Genomic DNA, 5,733 nt, shown 5'->3' on the forward strand with positions numbered 1-5,733 from the left:
GCACTGCAGAGAGAACAACTCACATAGCCCTGCTAACAGGGAGAGGGAGAGACAGAGAGAGAGAGCTCTTCCATCCAGTGGTTCACTCCCCAGATGGCCACAACAGCAAGAGGTGGGCCGATCTGAAGCCAGGAGCCAGAAGCTTCTTCTGGGTCTCCCACATGGGTTCAGGGGCCCAAGGACTTGGGCCATCTTCTACTGCTTTCCCAGGTCATAGCAGAGCTGGATCGGAAGTGGAGCAGCTGGGACTAGAACCGGTTCTCATATGGGATGCCAGCACTGCAGGCTGCGGCTTTACCCACTACGCCAAAACACTGGCCCCTGGTGTGTGGGTTTTATAAAGCTGTACACAGCTATGGAGAACAACCTTTACTGTGCAGGAAAAACTAACTTTGTTGTCAAGTATGAAACGTTCATTTGAAATAATTGCTTTTAAAATGCTATATTTGAAATCCTGAATTTTTCTTCCATACACATCTATCCTCTTATATTGCTAATGAAAGATTTTTTAAAAAGTAATTAACATTTTTTCTTTTAGAGCAGTCTTGATCTGGGCCCAGCCTCCACCTGCCACCCCTACTTTCCCCTGTGAGTCACTTCTTGCATCTGTGTGCTACATTGATCATAACTGGTGATCCAGTTCCACACGACAGTTAACTGACATCTCGAGTTGATTATGGTTTGCTCTTGGAGTTGAACGTGCTATGAGTTTCCATGGCCATAGACTGACAACGTGCTGCCCACTGTGAATCGTACAGAACAGTCTCAGGGCCCTAACAGCCCATGTGCTCCAACTTCTTACCTTCTATAAGCCACTTAGAGTTCTCTCTACCAAAGACTTAGGATCAAGAATGGCTTTTGCTTAAAGACTTGAGCAGCTCGTCTGGCCTCCAAAGGGCAGTTTTGGGGCTTGTCCACTCCCTCCACAAGGGACAGCTCCTGCAGCGGGATTTTGTGGCAACCCCCTCAGTGTGCACCCCTCACTCTGAGGAGTCAGTGAGCTGATCCTCACAGAGTGGTCTCCTGGGCGCCAGCTACTGGACTGTCACCTGCTAGCGTCTGAGTAGGGTTTGCATCCTCTGACACTCATGCTGAAGTGTGATCGCCGCCGTGGCCACGCTGGGAGGCAGGGCCTTTAAGATGTTGAGTTAGGTTGTGAAGTGGGACCTGCGTCTGGCTTGGGGTGGCTGGTGGGAAGCAATTCCCGCCTCTCTCGCTGCCTTCTGCGTGCGCCTGCTCACCCTTCCGGGAACCGTTCTGCTATGTTAGGATGCAGCATGAGGCCCTCCTCCACCTTGGGCTTCCCAGCCTTTAGAACTGTGAGTCAAACAAGGCTCTGTTGCTCAGAGATCTCCCAGCCACCAGAAAGCAGACGCTCCCGCCCCTCCTGCCAACTGCTGACTGTGGTTCTTGCTCCCAGCACCACCCTCCTTTGAGAGGGTAAGATCTTGGGGGCACAGGGCCTGTTGCACACATCTTTGTGTCTTGCCTAGTACGAGGCCCAAAGCTCACAGCAAGGCCAAAAGGAACCTACCAGAGACAAAGAGCGAGAGCCCTGGGACCCCGCACAAGAAAGCCAGCCCTAAACCAACAGTAGCAGTAGCAGTAGCAGTGGTATTTCCTAGAGCAAGCTCCCCAGGCCTCCCAAACCCAGGGAAGGAACACAGCAGAGAGCCTCTGGCTGTGTTGTTAGAGTTGGACTTAGCTGATCTGCAAGGCCTCAGGCAATGGCACGGTGCGGGGTGGGGTGGGGCACAGCTCAGGTGCCTCAGAGAAGGGCATTGGGGAATGCCTGTCTTTTCAGAAGCTGACCAAAATCTGTACGGAAAGATCTGTGCTTGCTTGTGGCTCGCCTGTTGAGGCAGAAGCACCTGGCGTGGGAACAGAAGCCCAAAAGGAAGGAGTTAGACTCCTGGTCATAGAAAAAGCAGAGCAGTGGGGGTGCTGTTCTACTTAGAATCACAAGCAGGAGTGACAGGTGCCTGTACTTCCCATGGCGCCCATCTGTCTCCCCATCTACGGCTGTTTCTACTCTACCTCCTTTGATCCTGAAGAGAAGCTGGGCGGCGGCGGCAGTGACAGAGGTTCCTTCCCTCCCACCCCTTCTCCAGGAACCTGGAAAATGCACTGACCAGGATTCTAGGCCAGTCTGAAAACACTGGCCAGGTTCCCCAGGCTGCACCTTGCGGCGTGCCTGCAGGTGCTCCTGGCAATCTGAAGTGCAAGGCGGCACACATGGAAGACAAGAAGGAAGAAGAGATGCTGGGTGTGTCAGGGCAGAAACGGTGAAATCCTGTCCCACAGACTTGCTGTAGAAAGCTGCTTGTGCTTAGTGCTGGAGCCCTGTGCTTTGCAGACAATTCCCAGGGGACTGCACCTGCTCAAGACCTCAGTGGCTGGCTGGAGGGCTCTAGTGGTGGCCTTGAGTATGGACAGGCAGAGGAAGCTACACCTGGGAGCCAGTTGGACCAGCTCATTTATTTCCGAGACAGCAAGTGAATGTGCGCTTGTCCATAGGCTGGTTCTGGCAAAGGGGAGAGGAAGCTCCTGACCACTGTTTGATTTCCTCTCCTTTCAGTCTCATCTACACTGGCTCACTTCCCAAACTGCTGCAATGGCTGGAGCCAGGAGCCTAGAGCTCCATCTGGGTCTCCCAGGCGGGTGGCAGGGGCCCTAGCACTTGGGTCATCATCTGCTGCCTCCCAGGGAGCTGGATTGGAAGTAAAGGAGCTGGGACGTGAACTAACACTCTGACATGCGATGTGCCACAATACCGGCCCCACAGGTTCTCACCTCTAGCAGGGTCTACACCGCCCCCCGCCCAGCGCCCCAGCCTGGATGTGCAGGGGATGAGGACGCCAGGCTGGGGGAGCAGAGCAAAGTTGAGGCCAGGTGTCTGTGGGAAGGCTACAGGGAGACAGCAGCGCTGTTGCTGCGAGGGCAGCTGTGCGGGCTCAGTCATGACTGGCTGGGCTTCTGCGTTCCCGAGGCCTTTTGTGGGAAGGGGTGAAGGAGCCCCTAACGCCTGTTGGTGGCAATGAGCCCAGCCCCACCTCATCTCTTCCCCCAAGCACCCACCCCAGCCAGCTCTCCTCTCCGAGCTCGGCCTTCACTTTTCTGTGTGCTCAGAATGCCCCGTGAATACATCCATGGCTGCACTCACCACTCGCTCACAGTGATCTGTCTACACGGCCACTTCCGTGTGAGCCTCTGTGCTCCCAGTGGGGCTCACTCACCCAGGAGCTGAGTCCTGCTCCTGGCTTGGTGACGGCTGAGTAAATGAGGAGCCCTCCACTGTGACACAGAGACCCCCTCCAGGTCACACAAACAGCTGTGTGACACCGTGCACAGTATCCTCCTGCAGGAAGCTGATGGGCAGGGGGAGGCGGGCCATGCAAAGGTGCACATCAAGTGGCTGCATTGTGAGTGACTGCTCATCAGTCAGGTTTTTCCTTCTATGGACATAGGCAAGGCGCAGAGGAGCAATGGAGGCAGTGGAGGAGACAGGAGGTGGACCCCTGCTCCCTACACCTGCCCAGCGGTGGGGAGAAGTGTCCCGGGGGCCGCATGGCCACGTGGGATTCTCTCCAGGAGCCATGCAGCTGGCCCACTGCCCACTTTCGGAAGACTCACGAGGATTTTACCGAGACAAAGCCAGTAACGGTCCGCATGTGTCCCAGAGAAGTTCCCGTGTTGGAAACTTAAGCTCCGACTGCCTCTGCTGATAATCTTAGGGGCTATCAGGGCTGGATGAGGTCGTGGAGGGGGCCCGTGGTTGGCCTAGTGGCCTGCTATGAAGAGAGACCTGGGTTTGCACACTCCCTCGCTCTGTCTTGACCCATGAGGCCCTCCGGCAGGTATGACTAGCAAAACGGCCCTCATTCAGTATAACCCTCAATACTGGACCCCCCAGCCTCCAGGGAAAACAGGTTTCCTTATCAGCAACCCTGTCTTAGGTATTTTGTTGTGGCAACCCAAGGCAGGCTGAGACACAGAGGCGGCTCTGGAATGGTTAACAGGAACAGGCTGGAAGGTTCTGGAAGGAGCAGACCTGAGGAAGCCTGGGCAATTCTTCCAGTAGGGGCTCAGGAGACAGGCCTAGGCAGACTACAACTGCCTGGAGAGGACCTAACGGGATACCCTCAGGATACTGGGCAAACATGGGCCGTGAAGTCCACTCAGTCAAGGTCCCGGATAGAAACGAGGAACGGAGTGGAGGCCGTCCCTGGTCCACAGCAGAGAAGACTCGGCTGCCCTGTGTGCCGGGGTCACCTGGCAGAGGAATCCTCCAAGCAGCAAAGCACCCAGCCTGGGGCATGGCGACCTTCAACCGCACCCAGTGATCCGTGAGAGCAGAGACAGCGTAAAGACGCAAGTCGTAACTGAAGGAGAAGCAGAGTGGAAAGATTTGAACAATTCACAGCCTGGCCACGGAAAGAGTGGGGAAGCACGTTCAGGAGATCAGACTAGCGGTGTGGCCAAGTGACTGCTGGCCAGAAAGGTCAGTACGAATAGAAGTCGGCCAGCTTCTATTCATCAGGGCGAGGCGAGGGAGATCCCGAAGGCGTTTCTGAGAACTTCAAGGCTGCCACGAAGGAGGACACAAGTGGTCAGCCCCGGTGGTGTCTGTGTGTTGTTGACTGTGTCGTGTTGACCTCTTACACGCTGGTGTTGGTTTGCTCTCTGTTGCTACAACAGAATGCCCGAGGCTGGGTAATGTAGAGAGAGAGAGAAGTGGTTTATTCAGCTTGTAGTTTGGAAGGCTGGCCTCTGGCTCGGCCTCACTGCACGTGCCATCACAGTGGTGGGTGTGGCTGTGGAGCTCACAGGGTGACAGGAGGCCAACCTGCTCTGTGGGACCTACTGTGGTCCTGTGACAACTATACTGATCCCTTCCGATGGCTGCACCCATTGTGACCTAACCATCTTCCCCTAGGCCCCGCCTCTTGCTGGTTCCACCCGCCCAACGTCACCACCCTGGGAATCAGGCTTCCTGCACATGAACCTTGGGAACGCACTCAAGCCACATGCAAACAGCACTTGCCCATGCTTGAATCTCCATTTTTTTCTTTCTTTTTTTTTTTTTAGAAGGTTTATTTTAGTTATTTGAAAGGCAGAGTTAGAGGGAGAAAGAGAGAGAGACCTTCCATCCACTGGCTCACTCCACAAATGGCCACAATGGCTAGGGCTGGGCCAGGTCAAAGCCAGGAGCCTGGAACCTCATCTGGGTCTCCCATGTGGGTGGCAGGGTCCCAAGCACTTGGGCCATCTTCCACAGCTTTCCCAGGGGCATTAGCAGGGAGCTGGATGGGAAGCAGAGCAGCTGGGACTGGAACTGGTGCCCTTATGGGATGTCGGCACTGTAAACGGTGGCTTTACCTGCTGTACCACAGCGCTGGCCCCTGAATCTTCATTTTTTATGATAGGCTCAGTATTGTGTTTGCTGTTTCCCTCTGGGAAGAGGAAAAATCTACCTGCTACTTGAATTTTCATGATGTTTTTAGTTTAAGATATAGAGTTTGCTATGTTGAGAGTCAAGAAGCCTACTAGCCTGAAATACTCCAGATTTTATTTCTATGAGAAGTCTTTCATGCTAAGTTGTTTTGCTTAGGAGATGTCACCTTTCTCTACTCTGAAACACTTAGCTTCTAGAAACGGAAACTTCGGGGAATCAGTCTCAAGCCGACAGGTAGGCTGCAGTCTGTATCATCCTGCTGCTGTGTAATCTCTCGT

This window comes from Lepus europaeus, chromosome 12 (genome assembly GCF_033115175.1).
Source record: "Lepus europaeus isolate LE1 chromosome 12, mLepTim1.pri, whole genome shotgun sequence".
In the NCBI taxonomy this organism is placed as follows: Eukaryota; Metazoa; Chordata; class Mammalia; order Lagomorpha; family Leporidae; genus Lepus; species Lepus europaeus.